Genomic DNA, 17,656 nt, shown 5'->3' with positions numbered 1-17,656 from the left:
CCTCAAGTTGTAGTTTAGTGGTAAAGGTGTTAACTTTGAAAAGAAAAATAACATTTCCTTGGCTGATTCGTTCGATTCTGCGTTTGAAATCACATGTCGGATGGTTGTTAAAGTTTCCAGTTTGTGTGTATTTCATATTCGGATGCTCATGTTGAAATCTCAATTCCCTACGTTTGCAAAGTTTGAAGATAGCTTGAGGATTTTTTTTTGCTGGCTGAATTCAAATGAGGTGTGATTGTTTTTGCGCATGAAAGGGAGTCTGCTGCAATGACGGTTGTCGGCCCATTTGCCGCAGCCTTTCTCTTGCTTTCGGATGATGAAATTGCAGTAGCTTGATCACCTTGTTATTTGTGTAGTTGGATGTCGATTTCCAGTAGTAAAACATTCAAGTTAGGCATCCTAGCTGAAATGATAAAGCTGCGGCAATGATCCAATTAGGAAATGCAGGAATGTTTGCGATTGTTTCTGGTTTGCTTGGGTCGGATTTTAGCATGAATATGTATCATTTCTGATGTATCTTGAATCTGAAAGTTTGTTGGAAATTCATGATATGAGCTGCAGAGTTGCAGCAACAAATTGGAGATTGTGGCTTTTCTCTGTTTTGACTCTTTTGTTTAGCATGATTAACTGCTGTATGTGATGTCGGTCTTATGGAAGCTAATCAATATTGAGCTGGGAGTTTGTCTGAGTTGTTTGGGTAATTGGTGAGAAGCTTTGGCAGAAATTTAGCAACCAGAAATGGAGAAGGTTTCATTCGGTTCATGGGCTGGTTGGAGCATATGTTTTTGCAACTATCTTTGCTGCATTCTTGCTGTTTGTTTTTTGATTTCTTGGTTTGATTTCTATCCAAGGGGTTCATGAAAACTGAACAAAAATGATTGAGTTGAAAATTTGTGAATGAACAATGGAATGTAGGAAATGTTTTGATGGATTTCGTTTAGAGTTTTCTTACCAAAAGCTTCACAAGTTTGTGAAAGTGATTGCAGAAGCATTGTCTAAAGAAGAAAGCTACGTGATTGCATGCTTATGCATGAAGTAATTTCTACAAATTGAACTTTGATCCCCCAAATCCCCTCTTGATCTACTAAGGCCCAATTACATTCAAATTTCTTGCAATTAGATCCTAGGATAGTTGCAATTGGAACCATGGCTTGACTTTTTCTTTGCTATTTGACCTTTTAAAATTCCTTGAACATTTTGATTGGGCTTGCATGGTTGATTAATTTTCGCAATTGGATCTCTTTTGTGTGATTATGCCTTGATATGTTTTTTCATGTGAATTGTGGACAATGTTAATAGAATTCTAGGATCAAATCATGAAAGTTTGGTAGCTTGGAAGCATTGGTGGTCTTGATTTTGTTTGATTTAAATTTTGCTTAGCTAATCTTGTTTCTAAAACTTTAATATTTTTCCATTTCTTCCTTTCGTGATTTTTTTGCACTTGATGGCGATAGATTCCACTCTCAGCATTTCAATTTAGCACTCCATTTTAGATTCTTGAGGCTTTTTATTTGAGACCGAGTTTTGCTTGCACATGCATGGTCTATTCCATATTTAATTTTCGTTTCATGCTCAATTTCCATTTGTTTGTGTTTAATGGTTGTTTCGTGTGATTATTCGATAATTTAAGTGGTACCTTGACTTGTTTATTATTTTGGAGGGTAAATTAGTAATTTCACTACGTTAGGGCGTCGCTTCAAGGGAGGTACACTCTATCCCTCATTTGCACTTCATTTGACCCTACGTGCTCCTACGTGTTATGTGAACATGCATGTCTACTTCGCTTTCCTTACCTCCCTGCGTGCATTTACTTGCTTTTTACTTTTATTTAAGTTTTTATGGGGTATGTGTACACCTCTTGGCTTGTAATAGATAGTGCTCGGAGAGCATCTGGTCCATTCACCCTTTCCCTTTTATGCTTTTATGGGGTATGTGTACACCTCTTGGCTTGTAATAGATAGCGCTCGGAGAGCATCTGGTCCATTTCCCCTTCCCCTTGGTTGCTTGTTTTTGTTGCTACATGTTTAATTGCTTTAGTAGGCTCTTGCATCTAGTCGAGCATGCTAAGTGCTACGTGCTACGTGTTTACGAGCGTTTTGGCATGTCTACTTGCTTTCATAACCATGAATGAATGGAATGGATGAATGTACGCCACCACACTAGTCCAATGCTAGTTGTGGCTCATTAGGCCATCCCTTTTTGTTAGTGCATATTTGCATGTTCACTACATGTCATGCATTTTTCTTAGTTTTATCATTTGGCATGCTCCTCGAGCCCCTTTTCCCTCATTTTAGGATTTTTTGCATCTCATGCTAGTTAGGGTACATTTGCGTGAGAGTCCCCTTAAATACGGGATATAGACGAGTGTGGCTTTTTCTAAAGCCTTAGCACGCTTGTATCCTCTCTATAAAAGGGCAAATTGAGTCACGATTTAGGTCTCCCCGTACCCAATATGCATACATTCCCTAGGATCATGCATCCACTCTACCATTTTTATACTCTTATCACACTTTCATTTTTTCCTCCTATCTTGCACACGTGCACCTTTATGTTTCTTCACTTGCACACGAACACTTTTATCATCACTTGCACACATGTACTTCATATTATCATTTCACATACCGTACCTTGCCCACTCACGTGCACATTTTCATTTACATATTTATTGTTTTTTTATTACTTTTTTCAAACTCATATCCTCACATTGCATACATGCATTCCATTCATTTGCATCCCACTCGCATTATTCGTGACTTCTTCAAAGGATCGTTATTGGGCTTCACAACTAATGTGATTGGCACCACTCAACCTTTGAAGAGAAATTTCCCCCATGTCCCCCTAGGTCTAGGTTTTTGCATTCATATAGACATATCCAACACGCGATACATACCTTGGGTAGAAAAATTAGGAAAAATTGGTTTAAGTCACGCAATTAGCCTTGGCTAGGTCGAAGGGGTGCCTTGGATTTTTATCCTTGCCTTCCCCTTCGTCAAATGTGACCCCCGATCCCTCTTTTGGTTACGTAGACCCAAAAGTTCTCTAAAAGGGTTTATTTACTTTTTTCATTCAAAAACAAAAATCATTTTTGGGTGACTTGGTACACCCTAACTCTATACCAAGTGGCGACTCCATTTTTCAAGAAACCCTTTTGAACTTTGTTTGGCCAAAATCGTCGCATTCTTAAGTCCCATGGCCTTTTACTTCTCATTTCGCACACGTTCACATTCCACTATACACACACTACACACAACATCACACACATCACATTCGAAAAGTGGGGCGCGACAGTTGGCGACTCCACTGGGGACTTCCTAAGTGGGTCCAAGCATTTGATTTGGCCATTCTTTTCCCTTTTCTACCCTTTCTATGCATTGCACTTGGATATTAGGGTTGCATTTTTTTTATTTTATTTTAGGCCTTTTTGCCTCGCGCGCGTATCCAACTATTCCCTCACTCACGTACGTGTGATTGGTTGATTGGATGTATGTTTACTTGTTTATCTCGCGCTTGCATTGCATTTGGGGGGGTGTGTGTCACCTTTAGAGCCTCGCGTGGTTCTCACCCCTTTCCCTCAAAATAGGGAACACTTCATACGTGCACGTTTACTTGCTTTTATCCCATTTTATTTTATTTTTCGTGGGCGTTTCCCACACCGCCTTGTAGGAATAGGATCGATTGCCTTGGGTAGGCGGCTGGTGTGCTCTGCGCCCATAGCGCTACCTAAGGGATCACTCGAGCCACCGATCAAAGGCCCTGGGAGTGATGACCCTTCGCCTTTAGGTCTGAAGGCTTGGGAGCCGAGACTTATCGAGTCTAGTTGCATTAGTGAGCCCCAGCCTCATGCATCCATGTTAGAGTTTGCCTAGGTTAGAGTCAACCTCACCCTTTTGAGCACATTAGGCACGAGGGAAGGGGTTCCACCCCTTTTGCTTGTTTTTATTGTATTTCTTTTCTTAATTGTTCCCAATGTGTTATGTGTACTATCAACTGCACTAACCATTTCATTGTTTCCTTGGTTTGCATTCATGTGCCCTAGCAATAAGAGGCCTTTTTGGCACTCTTTTAGTGACTTACCCCACTAGATGACTCACATGTTTAAATTTCAGTTATTACACTTGATTTTCAATAAATACATTTCATTTTTAGACTTTTTCCCCCGATACGTTATTTATGTCCTTTAGGTCATATTTGTCACATATTTACATCGCTTTGATAAATGGCATCATACATTAACCCTAGAAAGGGAATGCCACATAGGGGATCCCGTGCTAGGAATAAACCACCCAATGTCTCGGATATATAATCCAAATGAGGCTTGCACGTTTACCTTTCTCGTACCATCCGAAGGGGTAGTGCACAAGATAAGGTAAAGATCCGATCATTTTCATGAAGCAATTTTTGGAATATGAGCATCTAATAATCACTTTTTGGCCATTTTCTCAAAATTGGTAAAATTCCCTTGCGTAAAAGAACGTTAATTCGAAGAAAATTCACAAATGATTCCTCATTGTTGAGACGATAAATATAGAGGCCAAATTTTGATTTTAGAGGCTCATAGACCAGGGCATTGTAATGATTTCTTGAAACCACCCAGTGGGCGAATAATTCAATCGATTTTTGAACAAATCATCCATCTTATCCAATCCATTTTTTTCAATTCATTCAATTTTAGTACAATTTAATCATTTTTGAATAAATTCATTTCATCCAACTCGTTTGACCAATTTACCCTTTTTAGGGTCATTTGACCAATTTCCCCTTTTTGGGGTCATCCGGTCGTTTTTGAATAAATCGTCAAGTCATTTGATCAATTTATCCTTTTTAGGGTCATTTGACCAATTTACCCTTTTTTTGGGTCATCCGGTCAATTTTGAATAAATCGTCAATTCATTTGACTAATTTACCCTTTTTAGGGTCATTCGGCTGATTTTTGAATCAATCATTCATTTGGCCAATCTACCCCTTTTTAGGGCAACCGAGCCGATTTTGAATAAATCAAGTTTTCGTTCAATCTATTTGATCAATTTACCCTTTTTTAGGGTGATCTGATTAATTTTGGATAAATTTCATTCAATTCATTTGACCTGTTTCCCTTTTTAGGGTAATTTGGTCGATTTTAAATAAATTGTCAACTTCATTCAATCCATTTGCCCTATTGGGGTTTCATTGTCAAATTCCAAATTGGGAAATCTAGTCAATTTTGAAGAAAACCGTCCATTGCATCCAATCACTTGATCAATTGGGGTTTTGACCCGTAATTCACTGAGAAATTTTATCAACGAATTCCAATCTCTTTGAATAGGAAGTTCGTCAAGGTCAAACCCATGCGTTTTGCAAATCAAAGGTAATCAATCCATTCGGACGAGGTCCTCATTTTGACAAACGTCTCTTCTTATTCCAATGGGCCAAATTTTTCAAAATTATTTTCACTCCATGAGTTGATCGGATTCATCAGGTGTTGTATGGTGCCTACCCTAGAGGATTGCATTTTCATGCTAGGCCTACCCTTGGCATAAAAGGGTTCCACCATAGGGCATGCATACCGATTTTATGGTTTTGATTACTAACTTTGGGTATTTTTCTTTTTTTTTCCCCCCTTCCCTGCATTCATAAAAATACTTCAATAAAGGGAAAATATTTTTCTATATCTGACGGCACTTTCGATCTAATAAAGTGTCAAAACTGCAAGTGTTATTTGATTCTTGGGCAGATCCTACAACGAAAACATAAATGATTTATCTGGAAGCTCTACGCCAAAGCCTCTGAGAGATGTTGTAATTGTTTTCCAAAGGAAAATTTTGTATATTTGAAAAGGAGACAAAAAGTGTATATGTGGAGCTCTTTACAAGTCTCTCTCTTCTCATTTGTACCATAATTGAATGAGAAATTTTGTTTCAAACTTTTTCAGCAATAAAGTTTTGGACAATTATTGTTTTGTGTAAATTTATGTACATTTCATTCTTTATTCTTATTCATTGGAGATTTCATGAATTTTAAGAAGTAAGACCAAATTGAGAAGCTTCCTGATCACAAGTGTATGCTTTCTAAAATCCTTATGTACACCAGATTGTTGATCCGAGTCATCCAATAAGAGTGCTCAGAAAGAAAGAGAGTGAGCGATCACTCAAAAGGCCCTATGAGATACCTTTCTCCTTCACTTAATTCCAAAATAAAATCAGTCACATTGATTGATGAATTGCAAGTTGGGGCAATCTTTGCTTGAGAAATTTTCACTATGTCTAATTATATTCAACTCACATCTAAGTGAAAGCAAAAATGTGCATCATCCTTATTCGTTTGGAAAATTTGGAGTGATACTTTGAGCATTCTTTTCTCTACCTATACAGATTTTTATCACTTGCTCTCCCATTTGAGCCTATGAAAGAATAATTTCGTTTCAAATAAGAGCCCTAATGATCACTACCCTATGTTGGAAAATTTTCAAATATCAAATAGGGGAATGGATTTTCAATAACCGTTTCGTTACTTTGGTTGTCATGAGGTGTAAGAATGATGCTTTGGCCGTCGTTTCTACAACCTAAACACTGATCACCCCTTGCATCCCCATTTTGAGCTAAAATTGGTGGTTCTTTTCTAATGCACTCATGATCGTACCCCGCATTGGGGAAGGAGATTGGGAAATTTTAAAAAGAAAAAGGAAAGGGGAAAAGCAAAAATGCTCGAATAAGGAGGGAACCGCAAATTGGGGAAAATTGACTCCACTTGGGTTCCGAATTTTGAAAAAAGAGAAAAGGAAGGGATTTGTCCGCGTGGATCGCCTATGTTTCACAAATATGGATGAACAAGGGTTTTCCTCAATCAGTTAATTCAGGTACATGCTAAAAATTTCCCATTAATGAATGTTTCCTTTCAGAGTTATTGTAAGGAATGGAATAAAAGTCAGGCCCTCTTCTTTTCCAATCAAGCATTCTATCTCTAGTTATCCCTTTTGAGCCTTCAGAATAAAATACTTCGTTTGGCGAACCCTGAGAATCGCAAACCCCACACTGGGGGCGAGTTTGAGTTGAAAAGAAAATTTCAAGAAGTGAAAAGTGAAAAGCAACAAGATCAAAAACAAAGGAAGAAAAGAGAACCTCAGTTCAAAAATAAACTGGGGCAAATTTTATGAAAGTTCAAAAGAATGGCAAAAGGCCGAAAAGTCAAAAGGAAAAAGGAAATGAAAGTGAAAAGCCTCAATTGAGCAAAAACCGAGGCAAATTCTGATTTTACCCTACAATAGGGTTTGGCGCAACAATGCGATCTCAGATTCTTCAAACCACTTTTGAAATCCGTTTTCAGGCCTTAACTTTTCTAAGCACCCCACCTGACCCCATTACAAAGCCGAAAGTCCTGACTCCTGTTCTTTGCAATGGCCCTGTCAAGAAAATTTCTGATGCCGGAAAATTTTAGCTGTATTTCTGAATTGCTTGAGTATGAGGTTGACGCTACTCACCATGTGAAAACCCATCAGCTCGAGGGAAAGGGAAAAGAGGCAAAAAGCAAAGCAAGAAAAGTAAGTGCAAGAAAATGCAGAAAATTCGACGCTGAAGTCTCCGGTGAGTGATGAGAAAAATGCAAACAAAGTCTGAGATCTTTTGATTTCAAAATAGGGGCAATTTTGGAAAAATGCGATCTATGGTGCAATATCCTTGAAAGTCTTAAACTATCGTTTTCAAGCCAAATTACAAGCTAAGAAAGTCCATCGTTGACTTATTCTTTCATGACAATCCAAAATGAGGATCATGCTCATAAGAAACTCATCAAATCATTTGTGATCATAAGGGCATAACCCGTTTCCACATGTTTAGCTATCACTTCTGTCCATACGTTACAAGCCTAGAAAGCTTGTTTGTTGACTAAGTTTTCTTGAAAATAAGGGTAACAAACTCTTTGCTTTCACTAAGATGTGACATTGAATGGATTACATACAATTGGGGCACAAAAATGAGACAGATTCTTATCTCCCATTTCCTTAGCCATTTCAAAAATAAAGTCACTTGATTGATTCTGAAAAGATGAGCCAACCAAAAGTGGTGACCCGTTACCCTAACACCAATGCTAAAAAGTGAGGAAGAAATCTTCTTGAATTTGGTGTTACTTCGAGGAATTCATCATGAAATTTCTGCATGAGTTCAAACTTGACGATTAAAGTTTCTTCACATTGTTGTATATGCGCACTCTTTTCTAAATTTTAGAAAGTGCGGTTTTTCTTTGTTCAAGTAAATGGGAAATCATCTAAACCAATTTTTGCAATCAAATGGGCCCAAACTGGGGCAAAATTTTTATTTGCAAAATTTCGCAAAATAAGCCCACACAGGGGCAAATATTTTTGTAGTCCAATTGAGGATTTCGTCCAAGAATCAAAATAATGCATTTTTCAAATCAGTCACGCTCATTTGAGTGCACGTAAGCCCTGTGCAGGTATTCACAGTTGAAGTCGACGAAAAGCATCTGGCGATGTAGAAGGCCGATGCCGAAGAAAGAGGAGAAAGAAGGGAGAAGGGCCCTACACTGGGACAAATTATTTGTGAAAAAGATTCTCTCGAAAAATCAGAAAAATTCAAAAAAAATCAAAAAAAACAAGTTCAAAATATTGTTTCTTGGAAAATCAAATTTAATTTTTTGTATTTTGACGAATCAAATTCAATTTCTTCACCAATTGGATGGCAGGATTGGGTCTTATCCCACTGACCATTCTAAAAATCACGTTGGGCCTGGATTTTGTGCCGCCAACATTCCAAAGATCCCGTGGGTCTATCCCAATTTTAAATCATTTTCGGGTCAGTCCCAGGATCAAAAGCATTTTTTGGGTCAGTCCCACGAGCAAAAGCATTTTCGGGTCAGTCCCACGATCAAAAGCATTCGGGTCAGTCCCACGATCAAAAGCATTCGGGTCAGTCCCACGATCAAAAGCATTCGGGTCAGTCCCATGATCAAAAGCATTCGGGTCAGTCCCACGATCAAAAGCATTTTCGGGTCAGTCGCCACATCACAAGCATTCGGGGTCAGTCCCATGAATCAAAAGCATTCGGGTCAGTCCCACGATCAAAAAGCCATTCTGGTCAGTCCCATGATCAAAAGATTTCGGGTCAGTCCCATGATCAAAAGCTCATTCGGTCAGTCCCACGATCAAGACATTTTCGAGTCAAAGTCCCATGTCAAAAGCATTTTCGGGTCAGTCCATGATCAAAAGCTCATTTCGGGTCAGTCCCACGATCATAAGCATTTCGGTCAGTCCCATCGATCAAAAGCGTTTTCGGGTCAGTCCCACGATCAAGAGCATTTTCGGGTCAGTCCCATGATCAAAAGCATTTTCGGGTCAGTCCCACGATCAAAAGCATTTTCGGGTCAGTCCCATGATCAAAAGCTCATTCGGGTCAGTTCCACGATCAAGAGCATTTTCGGGTCAGTCCCACGATCAAAAGCATTTTCGGGTCAGTCCCATGATCAAAATCGTTTTCGGGTCAGTCCCACAATCAACAGTATTTTCGGGTCAGTCCCGCGATTCAAAGCCTGTTCGGGTCAGTCCCGCTTAAATTCTGTTCGGGTCAGTCCCGTTTAAATTCCTGTTCGGGTCAGTCCTGTTTAATTTCATGTTCGGGTCAGTCCCGTTTAAATTCTTGTTCGGGTCAGTCCCGCTTAATTCCTGTTCGGGTCAGTCCGCCTTAAATTCTGTTCGGGTCAGTTCCCGTTTAAATGCTGTTCGGAGTCAGTCCGTTTGTTTAAATTTCTGTTCGGGTCAGGCCCGTTTAAATTCCTGTTCGGGTCAGCTCTCGTTTAAATTCTGTTCGGGTCAGTCCCGTTTAAATTCTTGTTCGGGTCAGTCCCGTTTAAATTTCTGTTCGGGTCAGTCCCGTTTAAATTCTGTTCGGGTCAGTCCCGTTTAAATTTCTGTTCGGGTCAGTCCCGTTTAAATTTCTGTTCGGGTCAGTCCCGTTTAAATTCTTGTTCAGGTCAGTCCCGTTTAAATTCTGTTCGGGTCAGTCCCGGTTTAAATTCCTGTTCGGGTCAGTCCCGTTTAAATCTGTTCGGCGTCAGTCCCGTTTTAAAATTTCTGTTGGGTCAGTTCCGCTTTACAATTTCTGTTTCGGGTCAAGTCCCAGCTATTAAATTTCTGTTCGGCGTCAGTCCTGTTTAAATTTCTGTTCGGGTCAGTCCCGTTTAAACTCCTGTTCGGGTCAGTCCCGTTTAAACTCCTGTTCGGGTCAGTCCCGTTTTATTTTTCATGTTCGGGTCAGTCCCGTATTAGAATTCCTGTTCGTCGGAATTTTTTGCAGCCCAATAACACAGGTAAGTATTTGGTGTCCACTTCTTTGTCTCAAGTTTTTTCAAAACTCAGACAAAGAGGGGCAAACTGTAGACACCAAATTTTGAATAATTTGTATGTGGCATCTACTTCATGATTTTTATTTTAGAACGCTTGCATTTAGTTCATTGTTGTGTGTTTTGCATTTCTAGTTGTTATTTTATTTTAGTTTTATTCATTTTGCTCTTTTAGTTTGTCTATTCATTTTTATTTTGTCATTTTAGTTAGATTTTAGTTTCTAGTTTTTAGTTTTTAGTTTTTTTTAATTTTTAAGTTTATAGAGTTTTTAGAAAGAAAAGAAAAATCATTTTAGTCATTTTTGTTTTTATTCAATGCTTTCTTGAAAGAAAAATGAAAATGAAAAATCATAAAAAATGAAAAAAAGAGGAAAAAGAGGAAAAATTCAAAAAAAATAGGCTTTAGTTGGGTTGGAAAAATGAAAAAAAGAGGAAAAGGAAAAAGGGAAATTTGTTCACAAAAATATGTTTATTTCTTTAAATTCAATCGTTGGGCACTTTAGTTATTTTATTAAGTTATTTTGAGAAAAAGAAAATGATGAAAAATGCAAAATTGGAAAAAATTAAAAATGGCCATTTTTGTTTAGTTTTTGGTTAAAGTTATTTTTGTTTTCTTCTTATTATTATTATTACTTGGTTTTTGTTAATTTGTTATTATTATTATTATTTATATTTTATCATTTATGTATTTATTAAGTTGAAAGTAAAAAAAAAAAAAAAAAAAAAAAAAAAGGAAAATTGTTGCCGCAGCATGAAAGCTGCGGACTTGCGCCGTTTGCAAAAAAAAAATCTGGGACGGCTCCTGAAGCTGCAAAATACAGAAAAAGGACAGAGGTTCTTAGGGTTGAACTGGGGATATAAAAGCTAAAGGAAATGGTAGCCGCAGAAAAGGAGAAAAAGGGTAAGCTTCGGGGAGAGTCAAGAACGAAAAAGAAAAACTGGGAGCTGAGAAGAAGAGAGCATCGACGGGCTGAAAGAAAATTGAGCAAGGGTTTTGGGGATGAGAAGGGAGTTAACGGCTAAGAAAAACTGAGCAGAGGGAAAAACAAAGGAGAGGTTTGGAGGGGGAATCTGGGAAGCAAAAGAGACCAAGGAGGGAAGTGAGGAGAGCTTCGGGAGTTGCTGGAGTTTTTTCCATACCCGCTGCCAACCTTTGCCGAAACAGAAGCTTTGCGGTAACCCTTTTTTTTTTTATCTTCATAGCTTAAAGTCGCTGCCTTTCGTTGATTATTTTTGCATGACAAGTTCGATAGGTTTCCAAATCTGTTTGTTGTTGTTAATTTCATCCTCAAGTTGTAGTTTAGTGGTAAAGGTGTTAACTTTGAAAAGAAAAATAACATTTCCTTGGCTGATTCGTTCGATTCTGCGTTTGAAATCACATGTCGGATGGTTGTTAAAGTTTCCAGTTTGTGTGTATTTCATATTCGGATGCTCATGTTGAAATCTCAATTCCCTACGTTTGCAAAGTTTGAAGATAGCTTGAGGATTTTTTTTTGCTGGCTGAATTCAAATGAGGTGTGATTGTTTTTGCGCATGAAAGGGAGTCTGCTGCAATGACGGTTGTCGGCCCATTTGCCGCAGCCTTTCTCTTGCTTTCGGATGATGAAATTGCAGTAGCTTGATCACCTTGTTATTTGTGTAGTTGGATGTCGATTTCCAGTAGTAAAACATTCAAGTTAGGCATCCTAGCTGAAATGATAAAGCTGCGGCAATGATCCAATTAGGAAATGCAGGAATGTTTGCGATTGTTTCTGGTTTGCTTGGGTCGGATTTTAGCATGAATATGTATCATTTCTGATGTATCTTGAATCTGAAAGTTTGTTGGAAATTCATGATATGAGCTGCAGAGTTGCAGCAACAAATTGGAGATTGTGGCTTTTCTCTGTTTTGACTCTTTTGTTTAGCATGATTAACTGCTGTATGTGATGTCGGTCTTATGGAAGCTAATCAATATTGAGCTGGGAGTTTGTCTGAGTTGTTTGGGTAATTGGTGAGAAGCTTTGGCAGAAATTTAGCAACCAGAAATGGAGAAGGTTTCATTCGGTTCATGGGCTGGTTGGAGCATATGTTTTTGCAACTATCTTTGCTGCATTCTTGCTGTTTGTTTTTTGATTTCTTGGTTTGATTTCTATCCAAGGGGTTCATGAAAACTGAACAAAAATGATTGAGTTGAAAATTTGTGAATGAACAATGGAATGTAGGAAATGTTTTGATGGATTTCGTTTAGAGTTTTCTTACCAAAAGCTTCACAAGTTTGTGAAAGTGATTGCAGAAGCATTGTCTAAAGAAGAAAGCTACGTGATTGCATGCTTATGCATGAAGTAATTTCTACAAATTGAACTTTGATCCCCCAAATCCCCTCTTGATCTACTAAGGCCCAATTACATTCAAATTTCTTGCAATTAGATCCTAGGATAGTTGCAATTGGAACCATGGCTTGACTTTTTCTTTGCTATTTGACCTTTTAAAATTCCTTGAACATTTTGATTGGGCTTGCATGGTTGATTAATTTTCGCAATTGGATCTCTTTTGTGTGATTATGCCTTGATATGTTTTTTCATGTGAATTGTGGACAATGTTAATAGAATTCTAGGATCAAATCATGAAAGTTTGGTAGCTTGGAAGCATTGGTGGTCTTGATTTTGTTTGATTTAAATTTTGCTTAGCTAATCTTGTTTCTAAAACTTTAATATTTTTCCATTTCTTCCTTTCGTGATTTTTTTGCACTTGATGGCGATAGATTCCACTCTCAGCATTTCAATTTAGCACTCCATTTTAGATTCTTGAGGCTTTTTATTTGAGACCGAGTTTTGCTTGCACATGCATGGTCTATTCCATATTTAATTTTCGTTTCATGCTCAATTTCCATTTGTTTGTGTTTAATGGTTGTTTCGTGTGATTATTCGATAATTTAAGTGGTACCTTGACTTGTTTATTATTTTGGAGGGTAAATTAGTAATTTCACTACGTTAGGGCGTCGCTTCAAGGGAGGTACACTCTATCCCTCATTTGCACTTCATTTGACCCTACGTGCTCCTACGTGTTATGTGAACATGCATGTCTACTTCGCTTTCCTTACCTCCCTGCGTGCATTTACTTGCTTTTTACTTTTATTTAAGTTTTTATGGGGTATGTGTACACCTCTTGGCTTGTAATAGATAGTGCTCGGAGAGCATCTGGTCCATTCACCCTTTCCCTTTTATGCTTTTATGGGGTATGTGTACACCTCTTGGCTTGTAATAGATAGCGCTCGGAGAGCATCTGGTCCATTTCCCCTTCCCCTTGGTTGCTTGTTTTTGTTGCTACATGTTTAATTGCTTTAGTAGGCTCTTGCATCTAGTCGAGCATGCTAAGTGCTACGTGCTACGTGTTTACGAGCGTTTTGGCATGTCTACTTGCTTTCATAACCATGAATGAATGGAATGGATGAATGTACGCCACCACACTAGTCCAATGCTAGTTGTGGCTCATTAGGCCATCCCTTTTTGTTAGTGCATATTTGCATGTTCACTACATGTCATGCATTTTTCTTAGTTTTATCATTTGGCATGCTCCTCGAGCCCCTTTTCCCTCATTTTAGGATTTTTTGCATCTCATGCTAGTTAGGGTACATTTGCGTGAGAGTCCCCTTAAATACGGGATATAGACGAGTGTGGCTTTTTCTAAAGCCTTAGCACGCTTGTATCCTCTCTATAAAAGGGCAAATTGAGTCACGATTTAGGTCTCCCCGTACCCAATATGCATACATTCCCTAGGATCATGCATCCACTCTACCATTTTTATACTCTTATCACACTTTCATTTTTTCCTCCTATCTTGCACACGTGCACCTTTATGTTTCTTCACTTGCACACGAACACTTTTATCATCACTTGCACACATGTACTTCATATTATCATTTCACATACCGTACCTTGCCCACTCACGTGCACATTTTCATTTACATATTTATTGTTTTTTTATTACTTTTTTCAAACTCATATCCTCACATTGCATACATGCATTCCATTCATTTGCATCCCACTCGCATTATTCGTGACTTCTTCAAAGGATCGTTATTGGGCTTCACAACTAATGTGATTGGCACCACTCAACCTTTGAAGAGAAATTTCCCCCATGTCCCCCTAGGTCTAGGTTTTTGCATTCATATAGACATATCCAACACGCGATACATACCTTGGGTAGAAAAATTAGGAAAAATTGGTTTAAGTCACGCAATTAGCCTTGGCTAGGTCGAAGGGGTGCCTTGGATTTTTATCCTTGCCTTCCCCTTCGTCAAATGTGACCCCCGATCCCTCTTTTGGTTACGTAGACCCAAAAGTTCTCTAAAAGGGTTTATTTACTTTTTTCATTCAAAAACAAAAATCATTTTTGGGTGACTTGGTACACCCTAACTCTATACCAAGTGGCGACTCCATTTTTCAAGAAACCCTTTTGAACTTTGTTTGGCCAAAATCGTCGCATTCTTAAGTCCCATGGCCTTTTACTTCTCATTTCGCACACGTTCACATTCCACTATACACACACTACACACAACATCACACACATCACATTCGAAAAGTGGGGCGCGACATCATTCAAATGCTTTTACATAAGTCTGGAACTTAAGCTTACATTTCAAATTGAGAAGTTAACTGGTTTTAGCTTGGTTTTCTCTATTCAATAAGTGGTGACAGCCCTTCCATGGTTATCAGTTGTATTATATTATTAACAGGAAAAGAAAAAGCAAAAAACTGAAGGATTGAAGAGAGTGAATCAGAAGTTCATCTGCACCAATTTTTTCAAAGTGCAGTTGAACCCCTGAAGAAATTTGGCAACCAAAATAAAAAGTTGATAGATTATCCAATCTCTTTAATACTGATAGAGGAAAAATTTAGACAAAGAAAAGGAGTAGTTACCTTTAGGATGAAAGGTTGCAGAGGAGAAGGTGGAAGAAGCGTGAAGTTTTTTGTCACCAGTATTTTTGTTTTTCCTAAATAAAGGCACAAACTTTCCTTCATTCTTGATCATTTGCCAATTGGTCAACAATAAGGAAAACAAAAGGACAAACCTATATCTCTAGCAATGGTATTAGCTATCATGAGCAGAATAGATAAAGATGCAAACTTAATAAGTTGTCAGAGATTTTTCTTTTGACTGTCGATAATTTCTCAATCAGGAAATGAAAATGAATACAAAAGGACAAAGCACAATACCATGGTTGAGATATGATAAAGAGTACAGAAGTAAAAAAAAAATTGGATGGATAGCCATAATTTAGGGAAGAAATTCGTCAAATTGTTGACTGAGTGCTGGAGGAATTCAACTGGTACTTTTCTTGGTCTGAACCAGAAAGAAAAGGAAGGGGAAACAAAAGCATGGAAAACAGAGAAAAAGAGAGAAAGCAAGAGGAAAACATTGGCTGGGAACAAAAAGGAATAGAAAAGGACAAACCACAAAATCCAATAAGGAGCCGTAATTTAGCGAAGACAATCGTCAAATTGTTGACCAAATGTTGGAGGAATTCAACTCGCACTTTTCTTTGTCTATAAACCAGAAAGAAAAGAAAAGGAAGGAGAAAAAAAAGAATGGGAAGGAGGGGGGAGAGAAAGAGAGAGAGAGAGAGCAAGAGATTGTTGACAAAGTGCTGGAAGAGGTCAATTCATACTTTTCTTTCTTTGTTTTGGATGTACGGATAGTAGGTGGACAACCCGTTTCTTGGCCACTGTCTCTAAAAGCTGTTCACCTACTTCTCTGCTTCTACTTTTCCACCGAAGAAGAGTAGTTGAAGAAACGGGAAACAATGAAAAGGAAAGGAGGATAATTTGAGCTAACATGCCGGAAATAACCCTTAATAGTAACCTACTATTTTGAGGGGATGTTATCTATGGTAGGGCAAAGTTGCAATTAGATGGTAAAAGACGTATGATCCCCTTATCAATAGTTAACTGTGCAGCCCAGGAGTTAAATTTTGCACGGCATTGTTGGCAAGACATCTACTACAATAGACTCCTTCCCCAAAAGCAGCCACGTGGCCCAATGTGGGAGTAGAAGTCTTGACTTTTTCTATATATGTAACTAGAATGGTTCTGGCTGTGCAAGGCACAGCCAATGCCCAATCTATTGTGTTACAAGTATTGAAAAATTCCTTGCCACTCTTTATTTTTAAACTTGGGCACGATTGTATCTAATTCTTATTCTAAATTAGAAATAAATTACCCATTTGAAAAGGTTCAAAATTCTCATCAGACTAAATAATCATTCATCTAAATCCAATAACACAACCAATTCCCAACCTATTGTGTAGAAAATATAATTCAGAGCACCTAAATTATAAGTAGTGACAATTCTTATGTAGACGTATATAATGTAATAAGATGTTTACCATAGCTCACGCCCACCTATTAAAATTGAAGAAGTGTTGATCCTAACAATATTAGCTATGAACATTATTTTTTATTTTTATTAATTGAAATACCAACCTAAATACTGTTATTATTTGCTGTTCTTTTTTCTTTTTAAGTTTAAAAATTTTTTAAAAGCATTTTTAGGCTAGAGGATTAAAGTTTTACTTGAAAAGAAATCCGATATTAGAGATTCTTGTAGAAAATTTTATTAAGTTCAATGATTTTGTGGTATAATTGAAAAACTTTTGTGGATTGCTTGCATCATTGGTCATCAGGTTGTAAACATAGCATGCCAAATACGTTTACGGGCAAGAAGTGGAAAATATTAAGTGCGTAAATTATTGCTTTCTAGCAGTAGCATCTCTCCAATGAAAATCAAAATATCCTATACTATGTTGCATTTGTAAATGTTTAATCAATAAGAGTAAGAATAAAGAAGCAAAGGTAGAACCTTACTTTTTAAATGAAATTACATAATATCCTTTCCATTTAAAAAGTATAAATTCATACACCTTTACAATGAAGATACCAGTTTCTGGGGATTACATTCATTCACCTTCAGCTTAGAATATTATTTTTCACATGAAAGAAAAGGAACATTTGTACAACAGAGAAGAAAGTGTAAAAATGGCTTTCAGTAGAATGATTGCTTCCATGGCACCTAGCCATCTGTAAAACAGAGAACAAAGAACACATATTGCTTTTAGTAGAATGGTTGTCCCCATAAAGAGAAGTTATTCACTTAATTTCTTAAGAGTTAGAAAAGGGGAAAAAAATCTTACCTTCAAACCAACTTCAAGTAGAAAGAACAGAATTCTGGAGAAGGGAAATTCAAAAAAACCCAAATCCTCCAATACTCTCCTACAAATTTTCCATGTCGTCAGTCATAAAATAAGAAGAGAAAAAAAAAACTAAAAAGCAATGCATTGAATGTTTAGAGAATGAAA

Source organism: Coffea eugenioides, chromosome 1, assembly GCF_003713205.1.
Source record: "Coffea eugenioides isolate CCC68of chromosome 1, Ceug_1.0, whole genome shotgun sequence".
NCBI lineage: Eukaryota > Viridiplantae > Streptophyta > Magnoliopsida > Gentianales > Rubiaceae > Coffea > Coffea eugenioides.
The sequence above is the reverse complement of the archived record's forward strand: the minus strand, read 5'-3'. Positions refer to the sequence as shown.